The sequence below is a fragment of the Sinocyclocheilus grahami genome, unplaced genomic scaffold (genome assembly GCF_001515645.1).
Source record: "Sinocyclocheilus grahami isolate Dianchi unplaced genomic scaffold, SAMN03320097.WGS_v1.1 scaffold759.1, whole genome shotgun sequence".
NCBI lineage: Eukaryota > Metazoa > Chordata > Actinopteri > Cypriniformes > Cyprinidae > Sinocyclocheilus > Sinocyclocheilus grahami.
This window is the reverse complement of record NW_015505938.1, coordinates 540,573-553,704: the sequence shown is the minus strand read 5'-3', so window position 1 is coordinate 553,704 and position 13,132 is coordinate 540,573. Positions and strand designations below refer to the sequence as shown.

The following is a 13,132-nucleotide window of genomic DNA, read 5'->3' as shown; positions in this document are numbered from 1 at the left end:
TCTCTTCTCTGTACTGAGTTAAGCTTTAACCCTTTCCTATACCAACTGTATGTGTGTATGTGTGTGTGTGTGTGTGTGTGTGTGTGTATGTTAGACCAGTTTATGTGTTTATGTAGTATGTTAGACTAGTTTAAGTGTTTATGTAGTTAATAAAACCTTACTTGTATCACACTTGACGTGGTTCATTGTTTGCTTATAACTGGAGTCACTTAATCATGCAGATTTATGCTACAAGCTTTTGTAGAATTGTACAGTAAGAAAGTTATTTCCCTTAACCAGGAAACTAACGTTCTTAGAATTGACAAGACAGTTGACCCTGAGAGGTCAGCTAAATATCTACAGCGGATCCAAAATATTCATAATTAATTATAACTAGTTATGGTTAATTATTCATATTTCCCATGAGCTGATTCGTTACATACTTCTTCTGACTCACCTCTCATTTTCTCTTTTCCTCTCTACATGTCTCATCTTGCGTTGTCTCTTCTTACTTCTTGTCTTGTCTCTTGTCATTTCGTCTCACTCACCTCATCTGTTGTTTGCTTGTTTCTTCTCCGCCTCTTATTCTTGTCTTGTCTCGACAAGCTTCATTTTCTTCTCTTCTCTTTTCTCGTCTCCTCTCCTGCTGTTTTTTCTCTTTTTGTTCCTTTTGTTTCTCGGTGGGTCTCAGCTTGAATTTTTTGTTTACTTGTCTCACTTTGCATTTTCTTGTCTTTTCTCATTTTGTTTTTCCTCAACTATTGTCTGCTTATTTCTTCTTTGACTGTACTTCTTCTCGTCTAAATACGATCTCTTTTCTCATCTTGTCTCATCTTCTTTCCTCCTTTCTTTACATTTATTTTCTCACCTTTTCCAGTTTTGTCTTTCCTAAAATATTTGGTTACTTGTTTCTTCTCCGTCTCACTTTCTCATCTAGTCTCTTTCCTTTTTCATTTCTCCTCTCTTCATTTTTCCTTTCAAATTGATTCGTCTAGTCTTGACTTGTCTCTTCTCGTTTCTTCTGTTTACTTCTTCTTGATTTTCATTTCTTCACACTTTTTCTTAGTTGGTCTCAGCTTTTTTTGCTAATTTCTTCACTACCTCTCCTCTCAATTTCTCATTTTGTCTCATCCCTTTTCATTTCACTTCATTTTTTGTTTCTTTTATTTTTGTCTTATCCTACCACTCATTTTCTCTTCCCGTCTCTCATTTCATTTCTTCTCTCAGGACTGTCTCCAGACGGACTCTCAGACAATTTGAAGTTTCGGAAGCAGGATTAATATGTCAAAATGTGCAGAACAGAATGATGGAGAGAAGAACCCCTGGAGTGATTCTTCAGTCAAGGTCATGTAGAGGAGAGCAGTGAATGTGTCTCTGAGCGAGCGCAGACAGTCAGATTGAGCAACTTTGTAAACTCAGAGGTGAGAGCAGGTTTACTGATGATGAGAGGAGCACAGGGAGGAACTGAGACATCAAAGGCTTTCGTCATACAGCTACATGACACTGTATACGTGCCTGTGTGTGTGAACGCACACGACATGGACTTTAATGCATGCAACGTGTTATGCAACCATGCCTTAGTTCAATATGAGCAGCATCCCTTACGAAACAAAAATATATGGGAATATACTGCAACATATAATGCTATATATTACATAATACATTTCCATATATTAGAAACTAGTGCTTATATTTTTCAATATACAGCAATATATGCATTGACAATATAAGGCTATGTATTGATACATACAAATATATTTAGAAATTAAGAAATAAATATTCATTGTTTGATTCTTTATTTAGTATATATTGCACATAGGTGCTCCCATATAAATGTGAATGTATGTACACACATATATACACACATTCACTGAATGAGTTACAGCAGATTTCTAATTCCCAGCATGCTTTGCTTGACTGCTAAATGAGAGTAACAATTTTAAAATTAAGTGTTATTTCATGTGTTTTTTCTCAATATTAATATAGGGGAGATCTGTTAGTGTTTAATGTTGTAATTGAAATGTAAAAGGGTTTCTGGTGTGTAAGTTTGTGGGGTCACCATTGTGCAGAGGAGTAGAACCTGTGGTTAGAATGATGACTGGACAAATATTAGATTATACGTTATTTTATTTAAAAATAAATTTCAGCACAGTGATAGTCTGTTCATTAAATGTTTAGTATGAGCAGATGTGCTTATGCTATTGTAAACTAGCTATATTTAAAAGTATGCAACATGTATATCATAAATGATAAATATAAGAAATATATAGCCCATTTCCATATATGTGTCATGGGGTGCTACTGTGAGGAGCACGGAACGAGGAAACCAGGAGACCAGGAGTACAAACCAATGAGTTTAATTCAATCGCGGGGAATCACACATAGCACAAGGGAGTTGACATAAACAAACAATACCGGACAACACTAACTCAAAGGACTCAGACTTTTAAGCACAGGATGACGAGGGACTAAGGAAACACACCTGGGATCATTGGAAATAACACATGGGAAACACTTGGGATGAAATCAACAAACACCTGGGGAGCAAGACACAGACAAAACATGAAACAGAGTCTGACATAACACCCCCCTCCGGAAGGCGTGTCCTCACACCATATAACATCCAACGGGAAGGGGGGGTGGGCGCTCTGGAGGTCCCTCAGGACAGACACGGGACAGTGGGCCTCTAGAGCAGTACCCCTTCGGGACACCATGGCGGATCAGGGGACTCGAGAGGCCAGGGCAGAGCAGGGGACTCGGGAGGCCAGGGCGGAGCAGGGGACTCGGGAGGCCAGGGCGGAGCAGGGGATTCTGGAGGCCAGGGTGGAGCAGGGGACTCGGGAGGCCAGGGCGGAGGCAGCCCCAGCCTCGGCCACTAGCCCCCCCCCCCCAAAAAAAACAGGAGCCCTACCTGGGCTTAACGGGGAAACAGGAGCCCTCCCTGGGCTTAACGGGGAAACCGGAGCCCTCCCTGGGCTATACTCTGGAACAGGACACTGGAGTGAGCTCTGGGGGAACGGGCACTTGAGGGCGCTCTGGAAGGCACTTACGAGGAGCGGGCACTGGTGCTGGAACCGACACTGGGCCCACATGAACACTTGGTGGGCTAGCCACATTAACGTCCTTTGGGCTTGCCACATTAACGTCCTTTGGGCTTGCCACATTAACTGCCGGCTGACTTGACTCGGGAACTCCTTGCTGACTTGGGGGAGCCGCGGACGGCGGCGGACTGGTTCTGGCTCGGGACAGGACACTCCCCAGACACCGGAAGACACCTTCTATCCAACTTAGTCCAGTGGTGTCTGGGAGGTCCACAGGGCAATGGTAGTTGGCCCCGAGCCAGAGCAGCTGATTAAGGACGGCGTCACTGCGGCGAGCTTGCAGAACTCCCTGGCGTACTCGTAGAAGGGGAGATCGAAGCGAGCTAGGGCGGAGAAGCGAGCGGCAATTTCCATAGCCGCGAGGGAAAAACCAAGGAAAACAAAAACTTCGCACAAAGGTGGAAAAAACAAACCTGAAGAACAGTCCCCCCCCCTTTTTTTTTCTGAGCCAGAGCAGCTGATTAAGGACGGCGTCACTGCGGCGAGCTTGCAGAACTCCCTGGCGTACTCGTAGAAGGGGAGATCGAAGCGAGCTAGGGCGGAGAAGCGAGCGGCAATTTCCATAGCCGCGGGGGGAAAACCAAGGAAAACAAAAACTTCGCACAAAGGTGGAAAAAACAAACCTGAAGAACAGTCCCCCCCTTTTTTTTTCTTTTTGGGTCCGGTATTCTGTCATGGGGTGCTACTGTGGGGAGCACGGAATGAGGAAACCAGGAGACCAGGAGTACAAACCAATGAGTTTATTTAAATCGCGGGGAATCACACGTAGCACAAGGGAGTTGACATAAACAAACAATACCGGACAACACTAACTCAAAGGACTCAGACTTTTAAGCACAGGATGACGAGGGACTAAGGAGACACACCTGGGATCATTGGAAATAACACATGGGAAACACCTGGGATGAAATCAACAAACACCTGGGGAGCAAGACACAGACAAAACATGAAACAGAGTCTGACAATATGTGTGTATATACTGCATTAGTAAATATATGTTTAATATATTTTACACATGCAGTACCATATATTATCTATATATTATAAAGTGTATTACTGAATATAAAATTACATATATTATGATAGATAAGTAAATATATTGTCACATATTTTTCAATATATGAAAAGCGGCAATTCCTTATGTATTATTCAGTATATTGTAATATATTTACACAATATATTATTCTGTATAATTTCTTATATATTGTTATGTCGTTTAATATATTGATCATTCATATATTAGGAAATATATTTTCTTTGCGTAAGGGATGAGAGACTCCCTTCTCTCTTTCTCTTTCTCTTGTTTCTTTTTCTTTCCACAAATAGAAACTGTCTCAGTTCCTCCCTGTGCTCCTCTCAAATGCAGTTTTGTTTTTAAAAAGTTTTTTTTTGCTTGTTCGTAAAATTTAGCCAAACCCTGTTATTATATATCAATGTGGCTATGTAATAATAATAATAATAATAATAATAATAATAACAATAATAATAATAAATTAACATTATTATTATTATAAAATCTGATGTTAAAGAAAAAAAATGTATGATAATTTTATTGTACAGTACTGTACAACTGTAAAATTACACTTCTAATATTTATAGCAATCTTAATTTTTTCATGTTCAGATTATAACTCATCAAGCTTTTAGAGCAATTTGAACATAAAATAATAATAATAATAATAATTTAAAAAATATAAATAAAATTATTATTATTATTATTAAATCTGGTATTAAAGAAAAAAATACAATAATTTTATTGCACAGTACAACTGTAAAATTACACTTCATTTTCCAACATTAGACCATCAAGATTTTATTTTGGTGGAAAACTGCAGGAAGACTTTAAACCAGTTTTGCTGACAACTGCCAGTTCATAAGTGCTTCTTATTACACATTTGGGATGATGGTTGGCGCATGTTGCATTCCCAAACTTAGAGCAGATGTAGAGATGAGTTTGTGTGGAGCAGCATTTACTGTGAACCGATTCGCATTGAGATGCTGAAAACACTGGATCATGAGCTGCTCACGTGTAAATGAACACAATGCTTCACATTGAAACATGCAGCGCGTATGTGTTTTCATTTAAATTGCAGCATTTGCCTTTTGATAATGGCCCTAAGCCATATAGTGATTTTGCTTTTATTTCGATTAATCATGCAGCTGCATCGCATCTCATGATTCCGTTTCCTTTTCTTTTCTTCTCATTCTCTCCTTTCATCTCATCCCAATTCATCCTCTTTTTTTCTTTCTTTATCATCTTATTTTCTTCTCCTTTTATTCTCTTCTCTCCAACTGTTTTGAGGAACTCGAAGCTATCGAAGAAAGCAGAACTGTGGAATTATAGGAAGAGCGTAAAAGGAGACCAAATAATCACTAAGGATACAAAACCAAGTAGTGTTAAAACAAAACAAAAAACTAGCACAGCGACAGCAACTAGATAATGACTGAGGTATGACATCACAAACCCACCACTCACAGCCGCACACTTTTGTATATGTGTGTGTGTGTGTGTGTGAAGGCCTGTCATGTTTTGCGCTGTGCTTTTGAGGAGCTGTGAAAGAAAAACAGGGAAAAATCTTTTAATCACTTTCCTCTCCGGAGAGCAGAGAGCCTCTCCAGAGGGCTGGAGACGGAACGAAAGAGCGCGTGTGTGACTCACTATTCATGTTTGATATTTTTGTGCTAAGTGGAAAGAGACTGTTGTGTGTGTGTTTCACACTGAGGGAGAGAAAAGAAGCTGAATGTGTGTGAGGTTGTGCTTTCTCTGTGAGTTGACGGAAGCGTGTGTGTGTTTGTGTTTATTTATAGGATGTCATATATGTTATGCACAGTCTTTATATATATTGCATCTTCCAGCTGTAGCAGCGGTTGAACTGTATCTGAAGAAGTCTGAGTGTAGATGAAGGCTAATGTACCGATAAACAAATACTATCAACTAAATAATGCAAACAACAATACAGTACACAGCAACATACGAAAGCAGAGTATAGAAATATACAGGCAATATATATTCATCCATAACAAATGATGCATCAAACGCAGCCTGGAAATTCATCAGATTCATGTGGACTCACTATTCATGTTTGATATTTTTGTGCTAAGTGGAAAGAGACTGTTGTGTGTGTGTTTCACACTGAGGGAGAGAAAAGAAGCTGAATGTGTGTGAGGTTGTGCTTTCTCTGTGAGTTGACGGAAGCGTGTGTGTGTTTGTGTTTATTTATAGGATGTCATATATGTTATGCACAGTCTTTATATATATTGCATCTTCCAGCTGTAGCAGCGGTTGAACTGTATCTGAAGAAGTCTGAGTGTAGATGAAGGCTAATGTACCGATAAACAAATACTATCAACTAAATAATGCAAACAACAACACAGCAACATACGAAAGCAGAGTATAGAAATATACAGGCAATATATATTCATCCATAACAAATGATGCATCAAACGCAGCCTGGAAATTCATCAGATTCATGTGTTTAAACAAGGTTGTTAGAAGAGATTTGTATGTGTGTGTGTGTGTGTGTTAAAATCTGGCAATGTGTTGAGATGGACAGATTGTGCTGAATGAGTGCCATGTCTTCAGAGTCTGTTCATTCCTTCATTCCTCTTCTTCTACCATGTTGTCCTTTTATTCTCATATCTTGATCTGTTTTTCCCAGTATAAATCTATCTATCTGTCTGTCCATCTATCTATCTGCCTGTCTATCTGTCTTCCTGTCTGTCTGTCTGTTTTCCTTCCATCCAGTCATCTGTCTGTTTGTCTGTCTATCTATCTATCTATCTATCTATCTATCTATCTTTCATCCATAACAAATGATGCATCAAACGCAGCCTGGAAATTCATCAGATTCATGTGTTTAAACAAGGTTGTTAGAAGAGATTTGTATGTGTGTGTGTGTGTGTGTTAAAATCTGGCAATGTGTTGAGATGGACAGATTGTGCTGAATGAGTGCCATGTCTTCAGAGTCTGTTCATTCCTTCATTCCTCTTCTTCTACCATGTTGTCCTTTTATTCTCATATCTTGATCTGTTTTTCCCAGTATAAATCTGTCTGTCCATCTATCTATCTGCCTGTCTATCTGTCTTCCTGTCTGTCTGTCTGTCTGTTTTCCTTCCATCCAGTCATCTGTCTGTTTGTCTGTCTGTCTGTCTATCTATCTATCTATCTATCTATCTATCTATCTATCTATCTATCTATCTATCTATCTATCTATCTATCTATCTATCTATCTATCTGTCGATCTATCTATCCGTCTATCTGTCTTCCTGTCTGTCTGTCTGTCTGTCTTTTTTCCATCCAGTCATCTGTCTATCTGTCTGTCTGTATTGCTTTCCATACACCTGGCAATAAACCAGCCACATAAAGAGCCTGAAAGAGACAGCGGGCGGTTCAAAAGAAAAGCACGCCATTACACTCGTTAAACGACCTGACATATTAATTTCTCATTCCCCTTTGTACTCGTCCCCAGTGATCACCTGCTAAATATTTATCAATAAGAATCAATTGAGGGGATCGTTAAATATTCATGATCTCGATTAATATTCGGAGGCGTTGGATGCATAATGAGCAGCAGGTGGAGGATGGAACACGACCAACATTCCGAATTCCATCATGTTTGTTTACTGACTTCTGTCAACTGGCCGTCGCTCTCAATTTCCCCTCCAGGTAGCTTGTTATAGTTTGATTTCCTTTGCGATGGCTGCCCTCAATGTCATCCCTTTCAAGAGGCGCCATGCCCAAATATTCCTGCTCACATGTGCTTGGTTCCAACAAGCCTGTCATTCTTGCGATCTTGCGTTTAAGTAATCTCACCTCACTTTCCACACCGGCCCACCGTTAACTCACTCTCGGGCCTCATACCTTCAGTTTGCTGGATAATTGCTTTCACAGGAGTCTATTTATAGATCTTCAGACGCAATAATGAGTCCTGATGCTAGAAATACGTTTCGTGAATAGACTCAGTTAGCTAGTGATAATGATTTTCAGCACCCCCGCTGAAAGAATGGGGTTTGCTTATTTATTTAGTCAATTATTCCTGCTTATTAACAGAAGCTGTCCATCATAGGGCAACTTTTCAATGACAACCAATAGGTTGCACTCATTAGTTTTTTGTTTATGTTGCACTGGAATTTTGGACTTATGATAACGCTGATGCAACATCATGGAAATGTTTATAATTATGCATTTGGCAGATGCAACTTAAATTGAATTAAAAGTTTGCATTGTATCAGTTCATGCATTCCTGGGGAATTGAACCCATGACTTTGGTGTTGCTAGCACCATTTAAGCTATAGTACCATTGCCATTGTGGAAATGCGCTATTTACAGTAAAGTCGTGATTAATGTATTACTTGAGTGAAAGTGTCTGTTGTAAGTCAGGTTGCTGAGATTAAGTGATTCAGTGTAAGCTGGTCATGTGATCTCAAAATGGCAACTCTCATGAGGCGACCCACTTCATTTTGTAGGCCAATGATATGCATGGATTTCTAATGCCATGTGAGGGATGTATACTTTTAAACACTTTTCAGAAGTACTATTCATTTCTTCACTGCGTAAAACTTTTTGAAGTGCACTTTAAAGGGCGCCAAGCCCAAAACTCAGGCTTTTCTCATGGATCCTTTCGTAAAGCATCCCAGATTAGAGAGATCAAGAAGGCTGTCATGAAGGTAATAGAAATCTGGTTCGAAACAACCACCAACATCTGACCATTGCCACCTGTTGTTTTGTTTTTTAAGTGCCTTTATCTATCATATGAGCCTTTATCTATCATTGTGGTAAATTCTGCTAGTTATTATTCTGAAGACACACTGACCCTAAAATGGACTTTGATGCCCCCTGGTGGTCAGAACTAAAAGTAGAGGGGGGAAAAGCAGTGAAGTGATGGAGAGCTGACACATGAAACACATGATGCACAACAACAATCTCATAAAAAGTGATTTCACCATCCAGAAAACACTTGACGGGAGAGTATGTGTTTGTGTACTGTTTGCACACACACTGCTGTTATCCTCCCCATAATTAAAGTGAAAGATAAATGAACACACAGATGTGAGCACAGATAGGGAAAACCAGAAGAGCAGGCACAATATGGCCTAAACAGACCAAATCCAAATGCGCACACACATTTGCATGTCACTGTTTGTTCCTTCTCATGATCCGACACCAGTTGGGCTGCTCTGTTCTCAATCTCCTCTCATCCGTGTTTGGCGCCAAGGGGGTCTGTAATACCTGGAGGGAGGAATGCGTTTGCATTCACATTCATCCAAACGGAAGTTGCTAGGCTGGCGCATACTTTAGAGCTGCAGGAAATTACATTGTGAGAATGCTAATGGCAACATAATGGCACTAGTGACTGTCACAAGTTCAGTATGGCGTACCACAAGGCTCAGTACTAGGACCATTGGTTTTCACCCTGTACATGCTACCCTTGGGAAATATCATTAAGAAACATGGAGTTAGCTTTCACTTTTATGTTGATGATATATTCCTTCATGGCGCGACAAAATTATTGGACCAAAAACCTGCATTTAAAATTTCCTGAAAAATACACTATAAAGCTGCTTTGACAATCTGTATCATATAAAGTGCTATATAAATAAAAGTAAATTGACTTGACTATCTGAACGGTGACGTCAAAGACTGGGAAAAAGTGTCCTTTTCAGATTCAGTTTGGATTTAATTCTGTTCAGATTGGATTCAGATTTTATTCTGAATTCAGATTGATATTCAATTAGGATTTTATACACATCCAATTCAGATTTAATTCACATTCAGCTTAGGTTAGGGTCACGGTTGCACTACTGAGTGGAATGCGGAGCAAGGAACGGCGGGAGACAAGGAGTACATCAATCCAGAGAACTTTAATTATAACAAGAAAACCTCACGTAGCACATGAAGACAAACAATACCGGACACTGAACTAAAAACAGGGAACACTATTTAAACACATGACAAGACAAGGGGATGATGAGACACACTTGGGATCAATGGAAATAAATGGGGAAAACCTGGAATTAAATCAACATAATCAGGACAGGAACAGGAAACTAACCAAATATGGGCAAGGAGGGCACATGGGGAGCAAAACACACACAAAACACGGAACAAAGTCTGACAGTTAGATTCAGATTGAATGCACATTCAAATAAGACTAAATACAGATTGCCATATTGAAATTGAATCCGTATAAAATCATCATTGAATAAAATCTGTATTGAATCTTCTCGAAATGTAATTAACATTAAATTCAGATGCATCTCTGCATTATAATTTATTACATTACAGGTGGGGTACTTTCACCTGAATTGATACTAATGTGGTATAGCAGATGCTATTATAATGTTATTTTGTAAACTTCCTGTTCATCAGGGCACCAAATGTAATGGAAACTGGGCGGGACAAGTGTTCTCAAACATGTACTCTTCCACAAAGCTCTCGCTGTTGAGATTTATATTCGATAACACACACCCTTATTGCTGAGTATATTTGCTCAAGCTATTGTTATGCACACACTGGTACAGCTGACTACAAAAGGATATTTACTCGTGACCTAGAATTATATACATACAGCCACGTGCACGCCTGGGAAAATCCTGATAAATAGTATGAGACAGATCTGAGGCTAATGCAGAACATCAACAATCATGTACAACTCTCATTATTTCTTTTTTTTGTCTTCATTTGTTCTTACTCTTTATTTCATTAATTACCACGTGTGTTTGTGTATATATACACATTATATATATTATATTCCAATATAATTAGTATTTTTATTTATTAATTTATGTAATACTTGTGTGTTTATTAATTAAATATAATAACATAGTACATATATATATTTTAGATTTATTTATATATTAATTTATATGTAATACTTGTGCGTGTATAATACACTTATGCAAAAGTCTGTCTGTTTGTATTATATTGTATTACATTATTTATTTATTGTATATATTTACATTATTTAAATACTTTTGTATGTGTATGTGTGTAAAATGTTTACATACATATATGTGTGTGTGTGTGTGTGCATTCAGTTTATCTGAATAATAATTTACACAGATTTTGTGGTCATGTTTGAGGTCTTGCCTGATTTGCACAATTCCTTTAGTGTGCTAAAACTGATAATAATATGAAAATAATATATAAAATATTTAATAATTAAATGCACAGTTTTTTCTATGCATTGTATGTCTGTTGCATGCTGCCTCTGTGTATTATTTGGTATAGTAAGACTCCTGTGGGTGCAGATGGGATGGAGTGAGTATGTTTTTGGCTTAGGTATTTATAGAGTGAGAGACAACAGAATGAGAAAGATGGAGAACGCAGATAACTGTGTGAGTTTCTACAAATGTGAGAATGTAAAATGAACACAGAGATTACGTAATGGTTAGCACGCACACACAGAGAGCGTTTAATTGCACTGCTACTATTGTCTGTGTAAGAGGGTTTGTGCTGTCATGAGACAGCTCGTGTGTCACATAATGGACCTGTGTGTTCAGGTCAGGTTTCACTGTGTTTTGGGGACCAAATGTCACCACCTGAATAGTAGAAGCTGAAATCACCTACTTTGTGCAGAGCAGCCAACAGTTCCCTTGAGAAATATGGCTTAGACATGCTAAATAATGTTAATGGAAATGCAGAAATGTCCTCATGATATGAATGTGTGTGTGAGTGATATTAGTAGCGCTTTAGCACCTCTTTCAGTTATCATGAATCCCTTGTGTGTAATGTCAAAGGTGAAAGAGCATACCAATATGCCTTGCCGATAAGACAAATAACTCACATGTGCTCAGGGTGTGCGAGCGATAAGTTCACATCAGCAGTGTGGTCATTCTTGAAGCCAACTTTTGCCTGAGTAGCAATGAGATTCACTGTTTTGGATCGCCACATTTAATGCAAAGTTCTGTCATGAAACTCTAGATGGCGCAGGTGTAACCCGTCTCTCCCGGGTTCTCACCGCCACACCTCGTTCTTGTTCCGAGTGGGTCTTGGGTCAGTTTCAACTGAACTGTAGGCTATAGCCTACATGTATTTCAGATGCTTATATTATGCTCTTGCCCCGTCCATGCACGTTATTATATGAGCGGGTTTTTTAAAACATTAAAACTGCTCAGGTAATTTCAGTGGTAGGCTATGATACATATTCATGTAGCCTATTAAACTCCCCGTAACTCACAAATTCCCCGTAATAGCGTGCAAATATTTCTGCCCATTTTTCGCTCATTGTCAGCCTCTGCTTTTCTGCAACAGACTGAAGCCGCCTTCAGCACGCCTTGCATTCAGCTAATAAAAGAAAAATTCTGCAATTTTCTGGTGTTATTTTATAATTGTTGGGGCAGTCTCCAGCTTAGGGGTGTACGATATTGACAAAAAATTATATCTCGATATTTTCTGGGATTTTATTGATAACGATAATTAGACGATATTTTGCTGAGTGTGTTATTGTGCTGGTATCTTAAGGACTGCTGAAGACAGCTGACTCCTAATGTTTTTAATATTCTTCATATTCGGTGTGGTGGTCAGGTCATACTGATAGAAATTAATCTTTTCCAATAAGTTTAAACTGATTTTTGCATTTTATGGGCATTTTTACCTTTATAAAGCCATTTTTTCGAAAAGTGTCCATTATCTTTTGAGTCAAATTCTTACATTTAATCAGGGAATTAGAATAATAAGACATTTGGGCTGTTACCAAGCAAATGAAATCAACACAGAAGCTGCATCTAAGTGGCATTTAGATGCATTTACACTCATGTATTTTGTTTAATGCAAGACATAAATGCATTTAACCTGCAATTACAAATGCATAAATAATGTTTTGATATATTAAACATAAAACGTTGAATACTGATATTTGAAATGATTTAAAACATGAAAAAAAATCAAAAAGAAAATAAAGAAAAAGCCGAAATGTGAAATTAAAACCGCCAGTAGGTGGCAGCAAGTCACTGTTAATAAGTGAGTCATTGCGATTGAACCGAATCTTTAAACGGTTGATTCATTCAAGAACGAAACACCGTCATGTTGCTCAGAGACACAAAACAGCACTG

At 38.6% G+C, this 13,132-nt stretch overlaps 2 long non-coding RNA genes across 2 annotated transcripts in view; one reads left to right on the top strand and one right to left on the bottom strand.

The window, feature by feature from the left end:
* Positions 1–2,680, bottom strand: part of LOC107561180 (uncharacterized) — a 17,668-nt gene extending 14,988 nt beyond the window's left edge. The window contains exon 1 of the long non-coding RNA XR_001605819.1: positions 2,511–2,680. This is a non-coding gene — a long non-coding RNA (uncharacterized lncRNA). The remainder of the gene's footprint in view (positions 1–2,510) is intronic.
* LOC107561179 (uncharacterized) overlaps positions 1–13,132 on the top strand; it is an 88,223-nt gene that overhangs the window by 15,628 nt on the left and 59,463 nt on the right. The gene's annotated exons all lie outside the window — the stretch shown is intronic.